Source organism: Scyliorhinus canicula, chromosome 10 (genome assembly GCF_902713615.1).
Source record: "Scyliorhinus canicula chromosome 10, sScyCan1.1, whole genome shotgun sequence".
NCBI classification, from domain to species: Eukaryota; Metazoa; Chordata; class Chondrichthyes; order Carcharhiniformes; family Scyliorhinidae; genus Scyliorhinus; species Scyliorhinus canicula.
This window is the reverse complement of record NC_052155.1, coordinates 8,585,032-8,612,965: the sequence shown is the minus strand read 5'-3', so window position 1 is coordinate 8,612,965 and position 27,934 is coordinate 8,585,032. Positions and strand designations below refer to the sequence as shown.

The following is a 27,934-nucleotide window of genomic DNA, read 5'->3' as shown; positions in this document are numbered from 1 at the left end:
TATATTTTTTGTATTTAATATAAAAATGCAGGCGGTATAATAGGCATTTGCACAGCACCTTCCGCGATCTCCGGATATCCTATAACGCTTTGTGGTCTGTTCCTCACTTTTTGAGATGCCATCAGTGTTGTAATGTGGGAAGCACAGCAGGCAATTTGTACACAGCGAGATGATCAGAGGGCTGCAGCGAGAGATAGAAAAAAATTAGTTATTCAGCTGGGTCGAGACTACGCCTTAACATTAGAGTGACGGGGAGACGTCGGGAAGGACTACACAAGACACTGGGCACCTGAAACTCCCTCCTGGAAAAGCTGGAGAGCCTGCTGATCAATTGAGGTTAAAATTGAGATAGATGGTTTCTGACTGGGGAAGGGTATCGTGGTGAATGTATTCCGGCAACCATTCACCACTGTATTGCATTGTACTATGTTGGTGACCTGTGGGCTCCACCTATATCATAGATCATATAATTCACAGTGCAGAAGGAGGCCATTCGGCCCATCGAGTCTGCACCGGCTCTTGGAAAGAGCACCCTACCCTATGTCAACACCTCCTCCTATCCCAATAACCCAGTAACCCCACCCAACACTAAGGGCAATTTTGGACACTAAGGGCAATTTATCATGGCCAATCCACCTAAACTGCACATCTTTGGACTGTGGGAGGAAACCTGAGCACCCGGAGGAAACCCACGCACTTACAGGGAGGATGTGCAGACTCCACACAGACAGTGACCCAAGCCGGAATCGAACCTGGGACCCTGGAGCTGTGAAGCCATTGTGCTATCCACAATGCTACCGTGCTGCCCCTTGTATGACCATTGTATTACATTACATCGTATTGTATCATGTTGGTGCCCTTGTGGGTCCGCCCCTGGCTCATCCCTCTCGGGGGAGGTATATAGTGCTGCTGCCCTGTAGGCGGCTCTCAGTGCAGAGCAGTCGCAGGCACAGTTCGAGCTGATTAAGACCACTGTTCACTTCAACTCTCCGTCTCGTGTGAATTAATGGTCGCATCAGGTATTAAGGGTTACAGCCACCAAGAGAGAAAATGGAGCTCAAAGAGATTGTCATATTGGCAGTATTGCACCATACGTATGGAGGAAGAGGACGAGAGGGACCTTGAAGTGTATGTCCATAGATCCCAGAAGGTAAGAAGACAGGTAGATACTGTGCTTATGAAGGAATATGGGGTACTTTCTTGTATTAGCCAAGCTGAATAAGAGCTGGGGAGGTTATACAAGAACTCTACAAAATCCTGGGCACAGTTGCTGCTTGCAGTTCGGGTCACCACATTACAGGAAGGACGAGATCGCACCATGTAGCAAGATTCGAGGATGTTGTCAGGATTGTAGCCACCTGGGGTGGCCACTGCCCAACACAAAATGGAAGATTGCAAGGAATGCAGGGAAAATGGACATGTTGTAAAGCAAGCAGCTTGCAAAGCGATTGTACATTGGGACGGCTGCAGAAACCAGTTTTGACTGTTGCAGAAACCAGACAGCACTGTGAAAAGAAACCAGTTAACATACTAATGAGGCGATACCGGGCGATCCCCAGATACAATGGAAACAAGTTAAACACAGATCGATACATTCAATGGAAGGCCAGAGAAGCCCAAAACAATAAGTCCCAAGAACCGCCCCAGCGACCGAGGAACTGCCCCATGATTGGGGGGTTCAAACATATCGATTGGGAAGAGACCCAATCGATTCCAAGCAGGTAAGGGAGTCCGCCCAAAGGGGCACGGATACCCTGGGACCTATAAAAGGCAGGTCCCACACATGGTTCAGTCTCCTGCTCCAGCCTTCGGACAGCAGCCACCAACAAGTAAGTGCATCACAACGATCGCTACCAGAGATAGACACTCCTGACCCCTTTTAACTGACACCAACCTGAAGTCTGCAGACCAGAGCAGAGCAAGAGGCCTTGTTCCCTGACCCAGCAGTTCCTTCGAGATAAGTATTAGTTATTTAGCGTGTGCATGGGTAGTTATTATAATTGTATTATAATAAACTCTAGTTGTTTGGACTTACTAATTGGTGTATGGTTTTATTGCTTTGAACTTCACCTTGAAGCTTGTGACGGTGTCTTAACGACACCTGGCGACTCCAGAGCTTAGAAAAGAAACAGAGCTGAATTGAGTGTTAAGCACATTCACCCAGAACGACCAACAGGATTGAAGATTTTAATTGTGAGGAAAGATTGGATAGGCTGAGGTTGTTTTCTTTGGAATAGAGGAGTCTAAATGGAGATTTGATTGAGATGTCGTAAATTATTTTTTTTATGATCACAAGTAGGCTTACATTAACACTGCAGTGACGTCACTGTGAAAAGCCCCTAGTCGCCACATTCCGGCGCCTGTTCGGGTACACAGAGAGAGAATTCAGAATTCTCAGCTGATACGGGATTTGAACCCGCATTGCTGGCCTTGTTCCGCATCACCAACCAGCTGTCTAGCCCACTGAGCTAAACCAGCCCTAAAGAATCTTTATTGCCATCGTAATTATGAGGGGCTGAGACAGAATAACATAAGAACATAAGAACTAGGAGCAGGAGTCGGCCATCTGGCCCCTTGAGCCTGCTCCACCATTCAATGAGATCATGGCTGATCTTTTGTGGACTCAGCTCCACTTTCCGGCCCGAACACCATAACCCTTAATCCCTTTATTCTTCAAAAAACTATCTATCTTTATCTTAAAAACATTTAATGAAGGAGCATCAACTGCTTCACTGGGCAAGGCATTCCATAGATTCACAACCCTTTGGGTGAAGAAGTTCCTCCTAAACTCAGTCCTAAATCTACTTCCCCTTATTTTGAGGCTATGCCCCCTAGTTCTGCTTTCACCCGCCAGTGGAAACAACCTGCCCGCATCTATCCTATATATTCCCTTCATAATTTTATATGTTTCTATAAGATCCCCCCTCATCCTTCTAAATTCCAACGAGTACAATCCCAGTCTACTCAACCTCTCCTCGTAATCCAACCCCTTCAGCTCTGGGATTAACCCAGTCAATCTCCGTACCAGCCTCCTCAGACAGGCGCCGGAATGTGGTGACTAGGGGCTTTTCACAGTAACTTCATTTGAAGCCTACTCGTGACAATAAGCGATTTTCATTTTCATTTTCATTTCCTCTGCACACCCTCCAGCGCCAGTACATCCTTTCTCAGGTAAGGAGACCAAAACTGAACACAATACTCCAGGTGTGGCCTCACTAACACTTTATACAATTGCAGCATAACCTCCCTAGTCTTAAACTCCATCCCTTTAGCAATGAAGGACAAAATTCCATTTGCTTTCTTAATCACCTGTTGCACCTGTAAACCAACTTTTTGCGACTCATCCACGAGCACACCCAGGTCTCTCTGCACAGCAGCATGTTTTAATATTTTATAATATAAATAATAATCCCTTTTGCTGTTATTCCTATCAAAATGGATAACCTCACATTTGTCAACATTGTATTCCATCTGCCAGACACTAGCCCATTCACTTAACCTATCCAAATCCCTCTGCAGACTTCCAGTATCCTCTGCACTTTTTGCTTTACCACTCATCTTAGTGTCATCTGCAAACTTGGACACATTGCCCTTGGTCCCCAACTCCAAACCATGTATGTAAATTGTGAACAATTGTGGGCCCAACACTGATCCCTGAGGGACACCACTAGCTACGGATTGCCAACCAGAGAAACACCCATTAATCCCCACTCTTTGCTTTCTATTAATTAATTAATCCTCTATCCATGCTGCTACTTTACTCTTAATGCCATGCATCTTTATCTTATGCAGCAACCTTTTGTGTGGCACCTTGTCAAAGGCTTTCTGGAAGTCCAGATATACCACATTCATTGGCTCCCCATTATCTACTGCACTGGTAATGTCCTCAAACAATTCCACTAAATTAGTTAGACACGACCTGCCCTTTATGAACCCATGCTGCGTCTGCCCAATGGGACAATTTCTATCCAGATGCCTCGCTATTTCTTCCTTGATGATAGATTCCAGCATCTTCCCTACTACCGAAGCTAAGCTCACTGGCCTACAATTACCCGCTTTCTGCCAACCCCCTTTTTTAATTAGTGGTGTCACATTTGATAATTTCTAATCTGCCGGGACCACCCCAGAGTCTAGTGAATTTTTGTAAATTATCACTAGTGCATTTGCAATTTCCCTAGCCATCTCCTTTAGCACTATGGGATGCATTCCATCAGGGCCAGGAGACTTGTCTACCTTTAGCCCCATTAGCTTGCCCATCACTACCCCCTTAGTGATAACAATCATCTCAAGGTCCTCACCTGTCATAGCCTCATTTCCATCAGTCACTGGCATGTTATTTGTGTCTTCCACTGTGAAGACCGACCCAAAAAACCTGTTCAGTTCCTCAGCCATTTCCTCGTCTCCCATTATTAAATGTCCCTTCTCATCCTCTAAAGGACCAATATTTACCTTAGCCACTCTTTATTGTTTTATATATTTGTAGAAACTTTTACTATCTGTTTTTATATTCTGAGCAAGTTTACTCCCATAATCTATCTTACTCATCTTCATAGCTATTTTAGTAGCTTTCTGTTGCCCCCTTAAGATTTCCCAGTCCTCTAGTCTCCCACTAATCTTTGCCACTTTGTATGCTTTTTCCTTCAATTTGATACTCTCCCTTATTTCATAGAACATAGAACATAGAACAGTACAGCACAGAACAGGCCCTTCGGCCCTCGATGTTGTGCCGAGCCATGATCACCCTACTCAAACCCACGTATCCACCCTATATCTGTAACCCAACAACTCCCCCCCCTTAACCTTACTATTAGGACACTACGGGCAATTTATCATGGCCAATCCACCTAACCCGCACATCTTTGGACTGTGGGAGGAAACCGGAGCACCCGGAGGAAACCCACGCACACACGGGGAGGACGTGCAGACTCCACACAGACAGTGACCCAGCCGGGAATCGAACCTGGGACCCTGGAGCTGTGAAGCATTTATGCTAACCACCATGCTACCGTGCTGCCCTTAGATGTCCTTAGATATCCACGGTCGATTTTCCCTCTTTCTACCGTCCTTCCTTTTTGTTGGTATAAACCTTTGCTGAGCACTGTGGAAAATCGCTTGGAAGGTTCTCCACTGTTCCTCAACTGTTTCACCATAAAGTCTTTGCTCCCAGTCTACCTTAGCTAGTTCTTCTCTCATCCCCTTGTAATCTCCTTCGTTTAAGCACAAAAGGGGGAGGAGGGGGGCCTATTCAGTTTATTTTGCCTTGGGCCCTGGCAATTCATTTTCCCCCAGGCCCGGCAGTTTCTTGTTCCCCAGGCCCCGGCAGTTTGTTGTCCCCCAGGCCCTGACACTTTCTTGTCCCCCCAGGGCCTGACATCAACCCTTTCAGCCCCGGAATCAATCTGGTGAACCTCCTCCGAACTGCCTCCAATGCCACCACATCCTTCCTCAAAGAAGGAGACAAAACTGGACACAATACTCCAGATGTGATGTCACCAACACGCTATACAACGGCAACACCTCATGACTTTTATACTCCAGTCCTTTTGCAATAAACACTAACATTCATTTGACTTTTTAATTCCATGCCATTCCTGCATACAAACTTTCTGCGATTCACAAGACTGTAAGACCCCACGACATAGGAGCAGAATTAGGCCACTCGGCCCATCGAGTCTGCTCCGCCATTCAATCATGGCTGATATTTTTCTCATCCCCATTCTCCTGCCTTCTCCCCATTACCCCTTATCCCCTTATTAATCAAGAGCCAATCTATCTCTGTCTTAAAGACACTCAGTGAATTGGCCTCCACAGCCTTCTGCGGCAAAGAGTTCCACAGATTCACCACCCTCTGGCTGAAGAAATTCCTCCTCATCTCCGTTTTCAAGGATCGTCCCATTAGTCTGAGATTGTGAACAAGATTAACTACTCACTTGAATATGTAAATCTGGATCACACCCTTTGAAAGCAAGATCCAGATTGTGACGCCTTACGAGATCTCTGTAGATGGCCTCCACCGCACCTCGGAGCCTCCGGATGTCCGCATCTCCAAACTTTGGGGCTGGTTGTCTCGGCCCATAGCTGTGAGCTGAGTGGGGTTGGTTGTGCCCGCGAGGGCCCGTTAATCACAGAATTTACAGTACAGACGGAGGCCATTCGGCCTATCGAGTCTGCACCGGCCCTTGGAAAGAGCACCCTACTTAAGCCCAAACCTCCACCCCATCCCCGTAACCCAGTTAACCCCACCTAACCTTTTTGGCACGAAGGGCAATTGAACATGGCCAATCCACCTATCCTGCACATCTTTCGACAGTGGGAGGAAACCGGAGCATCCGGAGGAAGTCCGCAAGGACACGGGGAGAACGTGCAGAATCTGCACAGTCACCCGAGCCAGGAATCGAACCTGAGACCCTGGAGCTGTGAAGCAACAGTGCTACCGTGCTGCCCACGTGCTACCGTGCTGCCCCCAATGGACCAATTAAGGTTGAATAGTTTTGCAGGCCTCATCGAAACGAGCGCCAGGAAACTCGCGGCAGTTCCCGCTCGTTACCACACTTGAAATGAAAATTGAAATGAAAATCGCTTATTGTCAAAAGTAGGCTTCAATGAAGTTACTGTGAAAAGCCCCTAGTCGCCACATTTCGGCACCTGTCCAGGGAGGCTGGTACAGGAATCGAACCGTGCTGCTGGCCTGCTTGGTCTGCTTTAAACGCCAGTGATTTAGCTGAGTGAGCCAAACAAGCCCCTCAAAATCTTTCCAGAGAATCGCGCACAAAGTTCGGAATTGTCCAGCGGGCATAGGAAAAAATTGAACGACAAATCTATCAGGAGACTAAATCCATCAGATAGTTCAAGCTTAAACATTTAACACAAGATATTGCTTTGAATTTATTGCCTTGCAAATATCTAAAATGACACAGGTTTCATGGCTCATAATTAACTTTCAAATTGAAGTGAAAGTCACTGTCAATAACAATAAATGGGTCGGTCGTGATGAAGCAATTATTTCATTAGCCTGGCCAGGAGGAGTAGGAATTGTTAAATATTTGCAGAAGAACACAGGGGGTTTTGCATTTCCAATCTGAACCCCTGTTGATGAATAATTGATAAATGTGATATTTCTTTTCAGGCAATTTCTTTTGTTTCCACAATTGAAATCTTCTGGGAGCTGGCTCGATGTGAGGGTGATTAATCTCAGCACTGAAACACTTCAGCAGCGTCAGGGGAATTGGCAAACTCTCTTCATTAAGGCAGAGAAGTGAAGCTTCAGATGAAGCCTATCACGGCTCAAGCCCCACAGCAGGGAACTTTGTAAATGCATGAGACACGCTGCGCCCAAAAGGTTTCCATGGCCAAGAGACATCTCACAAGTCAACGAGCAGAAGCTCGGCAGCAGCAAAGTTTCCTCGCAGATTGGAGAGCCATATTGTCCGGCAGCCCCAATCTTTCTCTCCCCCCCCCCCCCCCCCCACTTTCACGTTCCCCCCCTCCCCACAATTTTCGACTCCCCTTCATCCCCCCCCCCCCCCAACCTTGGGGAAATCCCCTGGAACACCCCCCCACTCCCCCCCCCCCCCACCTCCCTTCTACCTGGTGTAAATGTGAGGTGATGCATTTTGGTTGATCAAATCAGGGCAGGACCTACTCAGTTAATGGTAGGGAGTTGGGGAGAGTTACAGAACAAAGAGATCTTGGGGTACAGGTTCACAGCTCCTAGAAGGTGGAGTCGCAGGTGGACGGGGTGGTGAAGAAGGCATTCAGCATGCTAGGCTTTATTGGTCAGAATATTGAATACAGGAGTTGGGACGTCTTGTTGAAGTTGTACAGGACATTAGTCAGACCACACATGGAATACTGTGTTCAGTTCTGGTCACCCTATTATAGGAAAGATATTGTTAATCTAGAAAGAGTGCAGAAGAGATTTACGAGGATGCTACCAGGACTTGATGGTCTGAGCTATAAGGAGAGACTGGATAGGCTGGGACTTTTTTTCCTGGAGCGTAGGAGGCTTAGGGGTGATCTTACCGAGTTCTATAAAATAATGAGGAGCATCGATAAGGTGGATAGTCAACATCTTTTCCCAAAGGTAGAGGAGTCTGGAACTAGAGGGCATTGGTTTAAGGTGAGAGGGGAGAGATACAAAAGAGACCAGAGGGGAAACCTTTTCACACAGAGGGTGGTGAGCATCTGGAACGAGCTGCCAGAGGCAGTGGTAGAGGCGGGTATGATTTTGTCCTTTAAAAAACAGTTAGACAGTTACATGGACAGGGTGGGTAGAGAGGGATATGGGCCAAATGCGGGCAAGTGGGACTAGCTTAGTGATAGAAACTGGACGGCATGGCCAAGCACGGCCGAAGGGCATGTTTCCATACTGTAAACATCTATGGCTCTATCTATGACTCTATTGTAAGGCCCCTCCCCAGGCCTGAACCCTGGCACTGCCAACCTGGCCCCTTGGCACCCTAGCACTGCCAGCCTGGCAGTCGGACAGTGCCCCTGACACCCTGGCAGTGCCACATGGGCACCCTGGCAGTGCCAGGCCAACAGTGCCAAGGTACCCAGGTGCCCTGTCCCTGACGCTCTGCATCCCAAATGGCCTGGGATGCCCGCCCAGGTACCATTATGACTGAACAGAGAACGTAGAACAGTACAGCTTAGAACAGGCCATTCGGCCCTCGATGTTGTGCCAAGCTTTGTTCGAAACCAAGATCAAGCTATCCCACTCCCTGTCATTCTGGGGTGCTCCATGTGCCTATCCAACAACCTCTTAAAAGTTCCTAAAGTGTCCGACTCCACTAACACAGCAGGCAGTCCATTCCGCACTCTAATCACTCTCTGAGTAAAGAACCTACCACGGACATCCCTGCTATATCTCCCACCCTGAACCTTATAGTTATGCCCCCTTGTAACAACTACATCCACCCGAGGAAATAGTCTCTGAACGTCCACTCTATCTATCCCCCTCATCATCTTATACACCTCTATTAAGTCGCCTCTCAGCCTCCTTCGCTCCAATGAGAAAAGCCCTAGCTCCCTCAACCTTTCCTCATAAGACCTACCCTCCAATCCAGGCAGCATCCTGGTAAATCTCCTTTGCACCCTCTCCAATGCTTCCACATCCTTCCTATAATGAGGTGACCAGAACTGCACACAATACTCCAAATGTGGTCTCACCAGAGTCCTGTACAGTTGCAGCATAACCCCAGGGCTCTTAAACTCAAGCCCCCTGTTAATAAATGCAAACACACTATAGGCCTTCTTCACGGCTCTATCCACTTGAGTGGCAACCTTCAGAGATCTGTGGTCATGAACCCCAAGATCTCTCTGTTCCTCCACGTTCCTCAGAACCCTGCCGTTGACCCTATAATCCGCATTCAAATTTGTCCTACCAAAATGAATCACCTCGCACTGATAAGGGTTAAACTGGTCCATGTCTATATGAACCATAACTAAACGGCGGCCTGGCGAGATGTCGCAGCCGTAGCCGTTGAGTCCCGGGTGTGAGGAGAACCCGACATCTGAGTAGGTAAATTAGCCTAATGGCTCCTCGAAATATGCTGGTGTGGACCACACCCAGTGAGGGCGAGGTCCAGGTCGCGACGTCTCGCATGTTTCCATTGAATTTCACGACAGGTTGCGAGCATCGCAAATCTCACGAGAGGTCGCTCACACGATTAGCCGGCTTCGTTACGACAGCAAGTCAAGCTTGATGCGGCCGCCGAATCGCGCCCATGGTAAATTCATGCCAAATTTAGCGGCGCAATTGAAGACTTTACAGATTCTACCATTTGTCAAACAGGCAAGGCACCGGTCAGATGAATGTGAGAATGCGGATAATGAAGTGAAAGAAGCTTCACTGAAGTCAGAGCTCATTATAATCACAAGGTGAAGCTTCAACTTTCTAGTGATGTCTCACCCTATGGGGTTGGTGCAGTTGTCTCGCATATAATTCAGGAGAGGAACAATCGATGACATTCGCTTCACAAACTCTTACTGGCACAGAAACAAATTACGCTTAGCCAGAAAGAAAAGCTTTGAGCATCATACTCGGATTAAGAAGGTTCCCCCATTAGCTTCATGGACATCCTTTCACTGTTTTGTCAGGTCATTGACACTTTTTGGTCCGTATAAAGGTTTACCTTCTTTGGCAGCTAATAGATTGCGAAGATGTCCATTGATATCGTCAGCGCACACTTACGATGTCCGATATCGCAAGGCAGAGCAGCTCGCAAATACTGATGGTTTGTCACGATTGTTGTTACAAGTCAAGCATGAGCATGAGGATCATTTTGTCAACATTCTGTATTTCCTGCTCGTGGATAGTTTATCTGTGACGTCTGTCCAAGTTCAAAGGCATAATCTTTGTTAGTGTCACAAGTAGGCTTCCATTAACACTACGATGAAGCTGCTGTGAAATCAAGAACTGATGCAGTGATGGGAAGGTGATGGGCTAGGTCCAGAAAGGGGCATTGTCAACCGTTCATAGGAAAGGTCCAGACCTCAAGCCCTGACTCACATGAAGACTTGAATAGGCAGAATGGACAGTTCTATGGGGGGGAATTGCTGTGATATTCCTCTCTGCTTGCATAGTAACGTCCTTGACCAACTGCATGAGGGGCTTCCTGGTGTGGTTATGGATGAAAAAATTGGCACACAGTTATTTTTGGTGGCCAGGATTATATGCTCAATTTGAAGAGAAAGTAGGGCAATGCTAATCCTGTGCGGAGCTGGAACGCTCCACCATTACAACCATTACATCTGTGGGAATGGCCGACTCAGCCATGGCAGAGAATACACATCGAATTTGCTGGTCCACTGGAGGGTCACATGTTCTTGGTGATTCCGGATGTCTTCCCTCAAAATGGCCAGCAGGCACAATAATGAGGTCAACGGTGATTGAGCAGACCGTTGAGAATTTAGACAAAGTATTCGCATGATTTGGAACACTGGAGCAGATTGTCAGTGATAATGGTACGCAGCTTACTTCAAAGGAATTTGAGGACTACTTGAAGGAAAATGATATACACCATATCCAGTCAGCTCCATATCATCCAGCAACGAGTGGATTGGCCAAACGTTTTCTTTGAAATATTGTATCAAGGCGTCGAAGGGCCAGGGGACATTGGCAAGAAGAATGAACAAGTTCCTAATGTCTGACAGGAACACTGTATACCCGCGAGCACACAGTTCACCAGCAATGCTGTTGTTCAGAATGATGTTCAGTTTGATTTGTTCACCCCGCCTGATGCTTCAGAGATTGTCAAATGACAATAACAAGCATAAGTTCCTAGGAGGGAGCAAAACTCTGAAAAGCGAGTGTTTTACCAGGACAAACAAGGGTTAGTTAGAAGCTACACCAACAGAAAATGGGTGCCTGTTGTGGTCCTAGCAAAGACAGGTCCAATATCACACACCATACAGAGAGATGTCAGACGGAGTGGCGACGTCATGCTGATCAGCTACTGCTGCACAAAGTGAAATCGCCGGGACTTCTCAAGAAGTTCTACCATTGGAAAATCTATACACTGACTGCTTTGGAATAGAGACCAGAGACTGTGACAAATTCAGAGGCCTTTCCACTATCTGTAGTGACAGATAATAATAATAATAGCGTATTGTCACAAGCAGGCTTCAATCAAGTTACTGTGAAAAGCCCCTAGTTGCCACATTCCGGCACCTGTTTGGGGAGGCCAGTACAGGAATTTAACCCACGCTACTAGCCTGGTTCTACATTGGAAGCCATCTGTTTAGCCCACTGTGCTAAACCAGCCCCTACTGGAGTAACGACCCAATAAGCACCCTCGACTGAAGGCAATGAGGACACTTCCAAGGTCTCAAGTAGCCAAGTTCCAGAACGTCAAATTCAACCAACAAGGGATAGACCGGAAGCACGGTGGCGCAGTGGGTTAGCCCTCACGGCGCTGAGGTCCCAGGTTCGATCCTGGCTCTGGGTCACTGTCCGTGTGGAGTTTGCACGTTCTCCCTGTGCTTGCATGGGTTTTGCCCCCACAACCCAAAGATTGTGGGGGCGATCTGCAGAGGGATTTGGATAGGTTAAGTGAATGGGCTAGGGTCTGGCAGATGGAATACAATGTTGACAAATGTGAGGTTATCCATTTTGGTAGGAATAACAGCAGACGGGATTATTATTTAAACGATAAAATATTAAAGCATGCCGCTGTGCAGAGAGACCTGGGTGTGCTAGTGCATGAGTCACAGAAATGTGGTTTACAGGTGCAGCAGGTGATTAAGAAGGCAAATGGAATTTTGTCCTTCATTGCTAGAGGGATGGAGTTTAAGACTAGGGAGGTTATGTTGCGACTGTATAAGGTGTTAGTGAGGCCACACCTGGAGTGTTGTGTTCAGTTTTGGTCTCCTTACTTGAGAAAGGACATACTGGCACTGGAGGGTGTGCAGAGGAGATTCACTAGGTTAATCCCAGATCTGAAGGGGTTGGATTATGAGGAGAGGTTGAGTAGACTGGGACTGTACTCGTTGGAATTTAGAAGGATGAGGGGGGATCTTATAGAAACATTAAAAATTATGAAGGGAATAGATAGGATAGATGCGGGCAGGTTGTTTCCACTGGCGGGTGAAAGCAGAACTAGGGGACATAGCCTCAAAATAAGGGGAAGTAGATTTAGGACTGAGTATAGGAGGAACTTCTTCACCCAAAGGGTTGTGAATCTATGGAATTCCTTGCCCAGTGAAGCAGTTGAGGCTCCTTCATTACATGTTTTTAAGGTAAAGATAGATAGTTTTTTGAAGAATAAAGGGATTAAGGGTTATGGTGTTCGGGCCGGAAAGTGGAGCTGAGTCCACAAAAAATCAGCCATGATCTCATTGAATGGCGGAGCAGGCTCGAGGGGCCAGATGGCCGACTCCTGCTCCTAGTTCTTATGCTCTTATGTGCAGGGTAGGTGGATTGAACATGCTAAATTGCCCCTTAATTGGAAAAAAAATGAATTGGGTGCACTAAATGTATTTAAAAAAATAAGGGATAGACTTCGATACAGAGACGGCTGATTGAATTACATGTATGTATAGAAATAATGCATAAGTGGATCTGTTGTATAAATGTTAAATCATTGTCATTGCAAGAATGATGCCAAGGGGGAGGGGTGTTATGTATCAGAGAATACAGCGCTGCTGGTTTTGCATCACGTGATGTGTAGTGACGTTAGCAGAATGTCTGTGTGGGTTTCGCGGTTCTCCATCTTAGATGGCATAAGCCGCATCTCTCATCGTGTTTGAAAGGATCCACAGTGCGGACACTTTCCTCATTGAGGCAAACAAAGAAACACGGCAAAGTTAAATATGAGAGTGGCGAAAGGAGCAGTGACAAGGTGAGGTCATCGAGATGGGCAACACCAGAGGTGAAAGGTCAGAGGCCAGCGCTACATTCAGCACGATGAGAAAAAGAATAATCAGCATCGTCGGTGTCCACCGAATCACACCGTCGCTTTGAGCAGAATGGACCGATGTGGTCGGGAGTTTGGAAGAATGAGCGGGGATTTCAGTGAAAGATAGGGCACTTGGCAGGATAGACAGTGAGAGGCTGGTTGTCCTGGCTGGTGAAGATTTTTAAAAATGCAGCCCGATGCATCTGCCAATGACAGCACGGGTGGCAACATGGGTCTCATTGCATCGGATCTCCGCCTCGGTCTCAGGCCTCCGCACCGGCGTCATCAGACAAGGCCTCAGTGGTACGTCTTGTCCCCCAAGAGCCAACCAGTCATCCTGGGTGGTCCGTGAAGAAACCGGGGATCTCCGAGGGCCCAAGAATGTAGCTGTCAGGGTAACGTGCGCGCGTGTGCATGATGTGGAGGCGACGGTTGCACAGGATCTGAACATTTAGGGAGTGGAATCCCTTCCTGTTAATAAAGGGCACTCCCTGATGCACAGGGCGACATGCATGCCATCAGTGGCCCCCTGGACCTGGGGCACCCCGGTGATGGTGGAGAACCCTGCAGCCCGGGCATCTTGGTGGGCCTGGTCCTGTTCAAAGGAGGTGCAGGCGAGGGGTTGCGATGACGGAAAGAAACCAGGGTCGGAGTTGAGGATTCGGTGAGGAGTCCAATCACAGGGAAAGAGGTAAGCTAGCTTGGGAAGGGCCAAGGGGAAGCAGGTGGTAATCCTCAGCACCCATGAGCCGTGTTGAAAAATGACACACCTTTTCCACGGAGCAGTGTCCACTTCTCTTCAGCTGCTGCTTTCCCCAAGGCCCAGGTAACACAACCAATCCGGGTTAAATCTGGTGGAGATAATAACCCAAGGCACGCGGACTTACACAAGTACCAGGCAATGACCATCTCCTACAAGAGAGGATCTAACCATCGCCCCTTGACATTCAATGGTATTACCATCACTGAATCCCCCACAATCAACAGCCTGGGGGTTACCATTGATCAGAAACTGAACTGGACTAGCCACATTTATACTGTTGGCTACGAGGGCAGGTCAAAGGCTCGGAATCCTACACCGAGAAACTCACCTCCTGACCGCGCCCACCCCCCCCCCCCCCCCCCCCCCCACCCCACCCCCTCACAAAGCCTGTCCACCACCTGCAAGGCACAAGTCAGGAGTGTGATGGAATACTCTCCACTTGCCTGGATGAGTGCAGCTCCAACAACACTCAAGAAGCTCGATGCCATCTAGGACAAACCAGCCCCGCTTGATTGCTCCCCCTTCCACAAACATTCACTCCCTCCACCACCGACGAACAGTGGAAGCCGTGTGCACCATCTACAAGATGCACTGCAGGAACTCACAAAGGTTCCTCAGACAGCACCTTCCAAACCCACGACCACTACCATCTAGAAGGAGAAGAGCAGCAGATACCTGAGAACCCACCACCTGGAGGTTCCCCTCCAAGTTACACGCCACCTCGACTTTGAAATATATCGCCGTTCCTTCACTGTCGCTGGGTCAAATCCCTAGAACTCCCTCCCTAGCAGCACAGTGGATGTACCTACATCTCAAGGTCTGCAGTGGTTCAAGAAGGCAGCTCACCAACACCTTCTGAAGGGCAACTAGAGATGGGCAATGAATGCTGGCCCAACCAGCGATTCCCACATCCTGTAAATGAACTTTTTTAAATGACTAAAATATTGAAGTGAGGGGTTCACCTTCTGGGAGAGAGTTGGTTACCTGGGCCCAGTCCTGCCTCTAGTCAAACCAGAAGTGAATGTGTTCTCGAAGAATTGTTTCCTGGTTTGTGAATTCTTTTGATTTTTTTATGAGTTATGAACATTGCTGAAAAGGCCAGAACTTCTTACCCATCCTTAACCACCTTTGAGGTTTACAAAATTATAGTCAATCCAAAGTGACCGTGTCTCTGGGAGCTGGTTCAAATGTTCCTCAATGTAAACCATAAATGATGGAAATTTAACTCCAATGGCAATGATTTTCCACTTGCGTGGAACTTTTACACCATTTGACTGCCTTGTGCTGCTCAGTCATAAGCTTCTATTTTCTGAAATTGGATTATAACTGTAGCAAATCATTTGCAGATATCATTTGAAAACAGCAATTAAGCACATTAGGGACGCGCAGATTTGATTAACTTCAGCTCTGCTGGGTTTTTTCAGACTATTTATGTGGTATTTCATCAACTGGGAGTTTGCTGCTGCTATTGGATGGGCTATCGGAGGTTGGGAGTTCTGTGGAGAGTAATTCACCTCCTGACTCCCCAAAGCCTGCCCACAAGGCCATCAGGAGAGTGATGGAATACTCCCCACTTGTCTGGATGAGTGCGGCTCCCAACAACACTCGAGAAGCTCAACGCCATCCAGGACAAAGCAGCCCTGCTCGATTCGAACCCATTCACCACCTTAACCATTCCCTCCCACCACCATTGACACACAGTGGCAGCCGTGTGTACCATCTACACGATGCACTACAGGAACTCACTAAGGTTCCTTAGACAACACCTTCCAAACCCACGACCACTACCGTCTGGAAGGATAAGGGCAGCAGGTACCTGGGAACCCCACCACCTGGAGGTTCCCCTCCAAGTCACTCACCACCCTGACTTTGAAATATGTCGGCCGCTCCTTCACTGTCGCTGGGTCAAAATCATGGAAGTCCCTCCCTAACAGCACTGTCGGTGTACCTGCACCACATGGACAGCGGTGGTTCAAGGTGGCGGCTCGCCATCTGGGGGCAATTAGGGGTGCATAACCCTACATCACAGAGTACAGTACAGAAGGGGACCCTTTGATCTATTGAGTGCATCAACTCCCTGCATGTTCCACTGCCGACAGCCATTCCCCCATCTTCTCCCCGGAACTCGTCACATTCTTCCTTTCCTCAGAACAGTCTGATTCCTTTCTGAATCCTTTAATGAGCTTTCCCCCCACCACACTCTCAGGCAGTAAATTCTGTGAAAGAATTTTTTTTTAAATTCTGAATAACAGGATGCTGAAATTGAGTTCCACGTTTATACAGATGGATTGTTCGACATCAACATGGATGCGAGGTACTTGCTTTATTAGAACAAATGCTCGGATCATCTTCACTGTGTATAATCCAGTCTCCTTCAGTCATCCCTCGTATTGAGGATGCTGTTTCCTTGCAGGTAGCTGGGAGGCAGTGAGATCTCAGTATCAGTTGTGGGGTCACAGATGGTTTATGAGTCCCATCTTAGCCTTCTAGGCTTTCCCATGGTGAGGACATCGGTTGTCGTCCAGTAGAGGTGGTGGTGGGTCGTTGACTCGAGAAGTTGACCTCCGTTTCCATCTCTCTCGTCGTTCTCGCCCTGTGACTGGAAGGCCTTGGCACCATTTTTGATGAATCACCAAAAGGTCGCAATTGGGCATCTGCTTCCAACATGTTGATGTTCACGGAGGCTCTGAGATTGTCTTTGAAACATTTTGTTTGGGCCCCGTGTGAATGGACTCCCTGGTTTGGCTTTGGAAAGAACATCTGTTTGGGCCGTCTCGGGTCAGTCATTCTGATGACATGACCTGTCCACCTAAACTGATGTGAGATTATTATCCATTGAATCCCTGCAGTGCAGAAGGAGGCCATTCAGCCCAGCAAGTCTACACTGAACCACTGAAAGAACACTCGACCTAGGCCCACACCCCCGCACTATCCCCACAACACCAGGCATTGATCATGGCCAATCCACCTAACCTGTGCACCTTTGGACTGTGGGAAGAAACCGGAGCACCCGGTGGAAAACCATGCAGACGCGGGGATACCGTGCAAACTCCACATAGTCACCCAAGGCCGGAATTGAACCGGGGTCCCTGCTGCTGGAATGCAGCAGTGGTTACCACTGTGCCACCGTGCCATCCACTATTATGGGCTCCCTACTTGGCATGTATGCACATTGGAGGATGCTTACTGTGCTGACTTTGCACTGAATTTGGGTGCATTTGAGAGCTATAGTGAGAGTTTGGTGACTAATGTGTTGGGTATGCTGAGTCTGTGAAGACTGCGTTTACCATAGCAGTGAGAGAGACAGGCTTCCAACACTTGGAGAAATGCAACTCTATTTTATTGAATTATCAACTGTTAAACATACTTAGACTGTGGGTTGACACTATGCTGAGTTGACTGGAGACCTGAGGCTAACCTGACCAGACTATCTTACTAACACATGGTGGATGTTCGTGTTGCTGATCACGGACTCTGGCTGTCTCAGAGGCTGCATCCCAAGAGAGCGGGAAAACTAGTGCCCCCTGGCTTTATAGTGGTCGTATCCTGTCTGGTGATTGGCTGCTGTGTTCTGTGTGTTCATTGGTCATCCTGTGTGTCAATCACTGCCTGTCTGAGCATCATCATATACATGTGTGTATATTAGGACAGCGACTGTGGGAGTTAGGTGAGGAGGGAGTAAGGTGCTCCTTTCATTTCATTTCCTACATTTCCTCAAAGAGCTTGAAGGGAGCCGGGAGTTTACGGAGAGTACAGCTGACTGGGAGCAGACTCGGAGGGCGGAGCTCCAGTTGGTTCACAGGGCAGCTATATTCTGTAAGGTAAGTGTTTTTTTTTTGTTTTTGTTTTTTGGGGGCAGCAAGCTATCTTTGTATCATTTAGCAGAATCACCAATTTCACTTGAGAGAGTAGCAGCCGTATATATACTTTTTTTTTAAAGGGCCTAACGGGCGTTTACCCTTTTTATCCTTTTAAATCTCTTTGGGAATTCAGATTGGAAGGGATGGAGGCTAGGGCAGTTGCATGCTCCTCCTGTAGGATGTGGGTGGTAAAGGACACCACTGGTGTCCCCACTGACTACACCTACGGGAAGGGGCTGATTTAGCACAGTGGGCTAAACAGCTGGCTTGTAATGCAGAACAATGCCAGCAGCATGGGTTCAATTCCCGTACTGGCCTCCCCGAACAGGTGCCGGAATGTGGTGACTCGAGGCTTTTCACAGTAACTTCATTGAAGCCCACTTGTGACAATAAATGATTATTATTATTAAAGTGTACCCAACTCCAGCTTCTCAGAGACCGCGTTAGGGAACTGGAGCTGGAGCTGGATGAACTTCAGATCATTCGGGAGGCAGAGGGGGTGATTGAGAGGCGTTATAGGGAGGTAGCCACACCCAAGGTACAGGACAAGAGTAGCTGTGTTACAGTCAGGGGAAGGAAAACAAACGGTCAGACAGTGCAGGGATCCCTCGTGGCCGTTCCCCTTCAAGTATACCGTTTTGGATGCTGTTGAGGGGGATGACGTATGAGGGTAAGGCCCTAGCGGCCAGGTCTCTGGCACTGAGCCTGGCTCTGTGGCTCAGATGGGAAGGGGGGAGTATAGAAAAGCGATAGTGATAGGCGACTCAATGGTTAGGGGAACGGATAGGAGATTCTGTGGTTGCCTCCCAGGTGTCAGGGCCAGGGATGTCTCGGATCGAGTCTACAGGATTATTAAGGGGGAGGGTGAGCAACCAGAAGTCATGGTGCACATAGGTACCGTTGACATAGCTAAGAAAAGCGATGAGTTTCTAAAAAATGATTTTAGGGAGTTAGGTTGGAAGCTAATGAGAAGGACCAGGAGAGTAGTAATCTCATGCAAGTGAGGCAAGGAACAGAGAGCAAGTGCAGCTGAACACGTGGCTACAGGTCTGGTGCAGGAGGGAAGGCTTCAGATATGTGGATCATTGGGATATCTTCTGGGGAAGGTGGGACCTGTACATAAAGGACAGATTCCACCTGAACTGGAGGGGCACCAATATCCTGGGTGGGAGGTTTGCTAGAGCTCTTCGAGAGGGTTTAAACTAGTTTAGCAGGGGGATGGGAACCAGAGCCATGGATCAGAGGATCGGATAGCTGTTGAACAGGCAGAAACAGTATGCAGCAAGTCTGTGAGGAAGGATAGACAGTTGATAGGCCAAAGTTGCACTCAGTGGAATGGGTTAAAGTGTGTCTGTTTCAATGCAAGGAGTGTCAGGAATAAGGAAGATGAACTTAGAGCGTGGATCCGTCCTTGGAACTACTATGTTGTGGCCATTACGGAGACATGGATTTTACAGGGGCAGGAATGGTTGTTAGATGGTCCGGGGTTTAGATGTTTTCAGAAGAATAGGGAGGGAGGTAAAAGAGGAGGGGGAGTGGGGCTGTTAATTAGGGAGTGCATCACAGCTGCAGAAAAGGAGGGTTTGTCTACTGAGTCAGTATGGGTGGAAGTCAGAAACAAGAAAGGAGCAGTCACTTTTTTGGGAGTTTTCTATAGACCCCCCAATAGCAGCAGAGAGATAGAGGGACAGATTGGGCGGCAGGTCCTGGAAAGGTGCAGAAGTAACAGAGTTGGGTGACTTCAACTTCCCTAATATTGACTGGAACCTCCTTACTGCAAATGGTTTGGATGAAGCAGATTTTGTCAGGTGTGTACAGGAAGGATTCCTGACTCAATATGGAGAAAGGCCGACTAGAAGGGAGGCCATATTAGACTTGGTGCTCGGCAACGAACCAGGCCAGGTGTTGAATGTCTCGGTGGGAGAGCATTTTGGTGACAGTGACTACAACTCCTTGAGGGAGGGATAGGAACAGACAGTATGGGAAGGTATTTAATTGGGGGAGGGGAAATTATGCTGCTATTAGACAGGAGCTGAGGAATATAAAGTGGGAACAGTTGTTCTTGGGGAAATGCGGAACAGTAATGTACGGATTGTTTAAGGAGCACTTGCTGCGAGTGCTGGATAGTTTTGTCCCATGAGGAAGGAATGGTAAGGTGAAGGAACCTTGTATGATAAGGGAAATTTAGCTTCTAGTCAAGAGGAAGAAGGAAGCATACGTAAGGTTGAGGAAGCAAGGATTTGGCACGGCTCTAGAGGGTTACAAGGTAGCCAGTAAGGAACTCAAAAATGGACTGAGGAGAGCTAGAAGGTGGCATGAAAAAGCCCTGATGGGAAGGATTAGGGAAAACCCCAAGGCGTTCTACACGTATGTAAGAAATAAGAGGATGATCAGAGTGAGAGTCGGGGCGATCAGGGATAGTGGAGGAAACTTGTGCCTGGGGTCGGTAAACATAGGGGAGGCTCTAAATGAATATTTAGCTACAGTATTCACTAGAAAGAGGGACCTTGTTGCTCATGAGAACAGCGTGAACCAGGTTAATAGACTCGAACAGGTTGATATTAAGAAGGAGGATGTGCTGGAAATTTTGAAAAACAGCAGGATAGATAAGTCCCCTGGACCAGACGGAATATACCCAAGGTTACTACGGGAAGTGAGGGAGGAGATTGCTGAGCCTTTGGCGATGATCTTTGCATCCTCACTCTCCACTGGAGTAGTACCGAATGATTGGAGGGAGGTGAATGCTGTTCCCCTGTTCAAGAAAGGGAATAGGGAAATCCCTGGGAATTACAGACCCGTCAGTCTTACATCTGTGCCGGGGGGGATTATCCCTTCTGAGGGAGAAGTCCCCACTCCCGCAGGAACTTGGCCTGAATCACTCCGGAATTTTTCCTGGAAGGTCTGGGGTGGTTCTCTATTTTCCAGGGGGCCAGCAGAGCCCCAGCGTGCGACCCACAGCTCTGGCTGCCGGTAGGACCCTGCTAGCCAGACCACATGACCGTGCAGGCGCGTGGCGGCCCACTTTGGTGCGGGTGCCGCCGACATAGCAGAGCCGCATAGCGGGCCCAGGCAGAGGAAGGTAGGCCCCTCCCAGATCATGATGGCCTGCTGATCGGTGGCCCCCGGCCACCGCTGAGCCCCCCCCCCCGGAGTCAGAGACGTCCCGCCTCCCCTCCCCCCACCAGGACTGCCACTGCGGACGCGGGTCCGTGCTCTCGCCTGGTGGTACAACATGCAAACCACGCCGACGGGGGTTCGGCCGGTCGACCACGGAGAATCGCCGCGGGGGCCTGTTCCAACGGCCCCCGACCGAGGCCACGCCGATTGCAGCGCTGGACTGGCGGATCCGCGGAAGCACCGTCACGCCAGATTTCCGGCGTGAGTGGCCATTCTCCGGCCCCGCGCCGCGCACGATTCCCTGAGGCCCTCTCCGCTATTCTCCACCCCTGACCGGCCAAATTCCCGACAACGTGGTTCTAATCTGGTCCTGCCATTCGGGAACCTTGCATGGCGGCTGCGGACTCAGTCTGGGGCCGCCACAGTCGGGGGCAAGGGGGGGGGCTTCATTTAGGACTGGGGGCTATGTGTGCGGGCGGTCTGGGTTGGGCGAGCGGCCGATGTGAGGCATTATTTCGGCGGTCCAGGTCCATGGGCTGAGTTTGCCATAGAGTACGGCGCAGCTGCTGGTGGCTGCCGCTGTGTGCATGCGCGGCCTCTGACCCGGAAGTACAGGGGTCCGTATCGGCAGCTGGAGCTGGGAGCTCCATGCCAGCTAGCCCCCAGCAAGGCTGTGAATCTGTAGCCTTTTGATGCCGGTTTTCCTGGGGTGAAAGACCACCGTTTTCACGACGGTGTGGGGACATAGTCCCTGAAACGGAGAATCCAGGCCCCATGTCAGGTGAGGCGGAAGCCACACAGGGGGCTGGATTCTCCGTGCGGCGGGGTGCTCCGTTTGGCCGGCAGCCCGGGGGTTTCCCGGACGGCGTTGGGCTGCCACATAATGGGAAACCCCATTGACCAGCCGGCGTAATGGAGCATCCCGCCGGCGTGCTGAAAGAGAAATGTGGCGCGGTGGGACGGAGAATCCAGCCCAGGGACACTGGGTGGACATCCACACACCTGGTGAGAAGCCAGCGGTTATTCGTGTCAGCTGCAGCTATCGACAGTTGGGGGGTTAACCGCATGGGCAGAGATGCTAGACTCACAACCCTGAATAAAAATATACTGAGGCTACAATCATATTTTACACCCAATTGCAATTAGGATTAAGCAACAGTCTTGAATGAAGAAGTATTCTACTAACCAGGGCTAAATTTTCACAGTACCTTGATGAACCGTTTTAAATCCACATTCGCAGACCTGTGAGTTTCTTTTCTACATGGAAGATGTTTGATAAGCAGTGTTGAATTCCACTCCACATGTGCAGCGCATTAGCACAGCAGGCCAGCAAAGAACTTACCTTATTTGGGTTGAACAAAGGCCCGATGTTTTTAATGCCCTCTAATGCTTTCTTTTCCCAAAATGAGTTGCGAAGGCGACCACATGAGCAAGCGTTCAAACGAAGAAAAAAACAGCAGGTCACTGATGGTAACAATTATTCTGCTCGGGTTGAAGCAGTGCTTGCCCATTCGCTGCGTTAAAATAGCACTGTCTCACTGGGCAGTGATTTAGCCTATCCTTAGGCTTGTGGGGGGGGGGGGGGGGGCGGGGGGAATTCATCAAAGCAGGGAATGTTAATTGTCGCCAAGTTTGGTGTCGGAAAATGCGCATCGATGCGTTGAAAACCAAAGTGCATTTTGGAGGTGCTGGAGCAGAACCGTTTGCTGTCATTTTGGCCAAAGTTTTTCCTTTTCAAACTACCACTGCAGCACGTACTTGCTGACACCTGCTTCTGATAATTGCAAGCATTGGATTTCGCAGTGAGGTGGTTGGCATTGTGAAAACTGAAACCTAAAATGGTTGAAATGACCTGTGACATTTATGTGAATCGACGGCGCAGCAAACCTTTTGCATTCGCGAGTTGTCTCAGGCTTCGTCGCAAAAACCACACCAACTCTAAAACAACAGCAACTTGCATTTATACAGCTCTGCAGGAGCTTGACGTCAGAGAATCATAGAATTTCCAGTGCAGAAGGAGGCCATTCGGGCCATCGACTCTGCACCGGCTCTTGGAAAGAGCACCCTACTTAGGCCCACGCCTCCACCCTATCCCTGTAACCCAGTAACCCCACCTAAACCTTTTGGACACTAAGGGGCAATTTAGCATGGCTAATCCATCTAACAGCACGTCTTTCAGGACTTGTGGGAGGAAACCGGAGCACCCGGAGGAAACCCACACAGACACTGGGAGAACGTGCAGACTCCACACAGTGACCCAATCGGGAATCGAACCTGGGACCCAGGCGCTGTGAAGCAACTGTGCTAACCACTGCGCTGCCGTGCTGCCCTTCGATCTACGTCAACAAGTATTGGAATAGGCGGCTAGATTCTTGATGAGGGAGGTAGGTTCTAAGGAGTGGCTCAATGGAGGAGAGAGAGTGAGAGAGAAGTAGGCAGGTTTAGGATGGGAATTCCAAAGCTTCGGGGCGGGATTCTCCGGTCCCCCGGCCGAGTGTTTCTTGCCGGAGTGCTGTCGCTGCTGGCGGAATTCTCCGCCCATTGAAACCTCCCCACACCATCGGGAAACCCGCAGGCAGGGGTGCACAGAGAATCCCGTCGCCAGCGAACGGGCGGAGAATTCCGGCCGAAGTGATGAACAGGTGAAGGCACGCGACCAATGGTGGAGCGATGGAAATCAGCGACGCACAAGAGGCCAGAGTTGGAGAATTGCAGCGTCAAGGTCAATTTCTTCCTCAGGACTTCCCAGTGACTTCCCAGACAATCATTGAATACTTCCTTGTCAAAATGCTCCTTCCAAAGTGTAACACCTCACAATTGTACAGAGTCCTGACGGCCCTTCCCTGAAGCCCCGTCCCCGATGGGCCTAGTTGCCGACCGCGCAGTTAATATGTCGTCTCAGCGGTCGGGAACCCAGAGTGACGGCTGCGGAATGTGCCCAGGTCCACCACAGTCAGCCGGGAGCCGAGCTGCTGGCCGGGGTGCTCCCGCGAGGGCTGGGGGTCCTGGTGGGGGAGTGGCCGGGGGGCAGTATAAGAACATAACATAAGAACTAGGAGCAGGAGTAGGCCATCTGGCCCCTCGAGCCTGCTCCGCCATTCAATTAGATCATGGCTGATCTTTTGTGGACTCAGCTCCACTTTCCGGCCCGAACACCATAACCCTTAATCCCTTTATTCTTCAAAAAACTATCTATCTTTATCTTAAAAACATGTAATGAAGGAGCCTCAACTGCTTCACTGGGCAAGGAATTCCATAGATTCACAACCCTTTGGGTGAAGAAGTTCCTCCTAAACTCAGTCCTAAATCTACTTCCCCTTATTTTGAGGCTATGCCCCCTAGTTCTGTTTTCACCCGCCAGTGGAAACAACCTGCCCGCATCTATCCTATCTATTCCCTTCATAATATTATATGTTTCTAAAAGATCCGCCCTCATCCTTCTAAATTCCAACGAGTACAGTCCCAGTCTACTCAACCTCTCCTCGTAATCCAACCCCTTCGGCTCTGGGATTAATCTAGTGAATCTCCTCTGCACACCCTCCAGCGCCAGTACGTCCTTTCTCAGGTAAGGAGACCAAAACTGAACACAATCCTCCAGGTGTGGCCGCACTAACACCTTATACAATTGTAGCATAACCTCCCTAGTCTTAAACTCCATCCCTCTAGCATGGAGGTATTTGGCAGGTCCTGTCTGCACACGGCCGGTGGCATGTTTTACGGCGCGACTGCTGCAGGTCAGCGCCCTGTGCATGCGCGGCCATGGACCCGGCCATTCTCCAGCTATTTTTGTCATGGGAGCCGGGAGTTTTACCCGGTGCAGCTGCTAGCCCCTCACCGGTCCCAGAATCGCCGCCGATTTTTAAGTCGGAAAATGCCACAGTTCCCACACCAGTGTCGGCACTTAGCCTCCAAATCGGTGAATCCAGCCCAACGTTTCTATTCAAAGTCGGAAGACAAGCGGCTAGATTTTCCGCTCCTCTGAATGAAAATGAAAATCGCTTATTGTCACGAGTAGGCTTCAATGAAGTTACTGTGAAAATCCCCTAGTCGCCACATTCCGGCTCCTGTCCGGGGAGGCTGGTATGGGAATTGAAACGTGCTGCTGGCCTGCCTTGGTCTGCTTTCAAAGCCAGCGATTTAGCCCTGTGCTAAACCAGCCCCAGCATAATAATCGCTTATTGTCACGAGTAGGCTTCAATGAAGTTACTGTGAAAAGCCCCTGGTCGCCACATTCCGGCGCCTGTTTGGGGAGGCCGGTACGGGAATTGAACCCGCGCTGCTGGCCTTGTTCTGCATTACAAGCCGGCTGTTTAGCCCACCGTGCTAAACCATCCCCTACCCGCATGAATACAAAAATTCCCTTTGTATTCAACAATCTACCGTCTTCTGCCGGGTTCACACTGAATGACTGAGCCCCCAGGGCCTTCTGGGAGACCGCTCCAAATATTCGCCCTCTCCTCATCTCAGTCCTCAATGGCTTTATCCTGCAACTTGTTTTTGGATTCTCCTTCTGGGGGGGAAAAAAACCTCTCTCAGCATCATGAAATAATTTTAAAAACTAATTAAAAACAGGCACTAAAGTGAGAAAAACAAAGATGTCGAAGCGGCTGAATCAATGAACGAAGGTGAAGTGATGAAAGGGGAAAGGCAGAAACAGATGGAGAGGTTGAGTCGGTTAGGATTGTATCGCTGGAGTTTAGAAGAATGGTGGGGGCGGGGGGGTCCATAGAACCATAGAAACCTATACAATTCTAACAGGACTGGACAGGGTAGATGCAGGAAGGATGTACCTGATGGTGGGGAGTGGGGTCCAGAACCAGGGATCACAGTCTGAGGATACAGGCTAGACCACTTCGGACAGAGATGAGGAGAAATTTCTTCACCCAGAGAGCGGTCGGCCTGTGGAATTTGTTACCCCAGGAAGTACTTGAGGCCAAAACATTGTATGTTTTCAAGAAGCAATTAGATATAGCACTTGGAGTGAAGGGGATCACAGGGTATAGGGGGGGGGAAAGCGGGATTAGGCTATTGAGTTGGATGATCAGCCATGACCATAATGAATGGCGGAGGGGTCTCGAAGGGCTGAATGGCCTCCTCCTGCTCCTATTTTCTATGACAAAGAGAGGAAAGAGGAAGGAGGAAGGAGGAGGGAAATCAAAAAGATTACCAAATGAAGAAAACAGTGAGAGATTAATCATGGAAACGAAACACTGGGAAACAAAATTCTTCATGAGGTAAAACGAAGATTTCTTTTTCAAGCGCATCCAGCAGAAAAGTGATAAGGATAATAAATAGGAACAGAAAATTGAGGCGCATCACGGGATGGTTATAAGACAAGGTTATTTGATCAGATAAACCTGGATAGGAACTGCCAAGTCCATTCCAAAGTAAATTCAAACAAGATGCCTCGTGATAAAACCTTTGAAGGTCGACATGCTCTAAAGTTGTACAGCTTGGAGTACAACTCTCATAACATGTGTAATCTACCTGGATGTGGCAATGTCTGCCGGCCAGATGTGATCAAATAATACCGCACCAGTCACCTCGTCAAGTGAGTGATTACACATCTAGGCTCTGACATTCCTTTACTCGTTGAAAAAAAAAAGCCCCTCTTTGGCCAAGTGTTTTTTTCCAAACAACAGTAAGGTTCTGGCTGTGTTCAGCCTTTGAGTGTGTGGCTGGTGATTCCGAGCTGTTTTGTTCAGAGTGAATCACAATCCACCTGCAGCCGTGATCCCTCACAATCCAAGGAGTTAAGGAGCCACTTAACTGTCAGCAATGTTGAAGCGTTTAATAATCGACTGTGAAATGCGCAGCTGTTGGAGAAAACAGAACAAAGAAGAAAGTGTGACTAGGCCACACTGGGAGTACGGTGCACTGCCTGGTGAATCCCCCCCCCCCCCCCCCAATTCTTTCAAGGAATGTGGACATCACTGGCAAGGTCAGCATTTGTTGCTTATCCCTACTGCCCTTGTTCACCACCACCGTGAAATATCGCAGTGTCGGTGCGCCCACTGTGCTGTTAGGGAGGGAGGTCCGGGATTTTGACCCAGCCACTGTAATAATAATGATCACTTATTGTCACAAGTTGGCCTCAATGAAGTTACCGTGAAAAGTCCCGAGTTGCCACATTCCGCCGCCTGTTCGGGGAGGCTGTTACGGGAAAGCGACGTACTCAGGGGCACAGAACTCGAGATGATGTGTCACCAATGCACTATACAGTTCCATAGAATCCATAGAATCGCTACCGTGCAGAGGGAGGCCATTCAGCCCATCAGGTCTGCACCAACCCTCCAAAAGAGCGCTCCACCTAGGCCTGCTGCCCCTGCCCTAGCCCCATAACCCCATGCATTGATCACGGCCAACCCACCTTACCTACACATCCTTGGACTGTGGGAAGAAACTGGAGCACCCGGAGGAAACCCACCCAGAGAACGTGAAAACTCCACACGGACAGTCACCCAAGGTTGGAATCGAACCGGGGTCCCTGGCATTTTGAGGCAGCAGTGCTAACCACTGTGCCACCTTGTGTAGTAAGACCTTCCTATTTGTATATGTCACCCCCCCCTTGAAATAAAGGCTAACAGTCCTTTTGACTCCAATTTACTTGCTGTACTCAACCTTTTACGATTAATGTACAAGGACACCCAGATCCCTCTGCACTGCAGCATTCTGCAGACTCTCTCCATTGCAATAATATTCCACTTTTGCCAAACCTCACATTTTTCCGCATTATATTTCATCTACCCATTTTTTGCCTGCTTACGAAACCTCTCGACAGCCTGTTGCAGGCT

General features: G+C 48.9%; 1 long non-coding RNA gene across 1 annotated transcript; it reads right to left on the bottom strand.

The window, feature by feature from the left end:
- On the bottom strand, positions 1 to 22,665 carry LOC119972919. The gene is made up of 3 exons (XR_005462171.1): positions 22,483 to 22,665; positions 14,171 to 14,251; positions 1 to 181 (listed from the first exon to the last, which is right to left on the bottom strand). It is a non-coding gene; the product is annotated as an uncharacterized LOC119972919 (long non-coding RNA).
- Between the last annotated feature and the right edge of the window lie 5,269 nt (positions 22,666 to 27,934).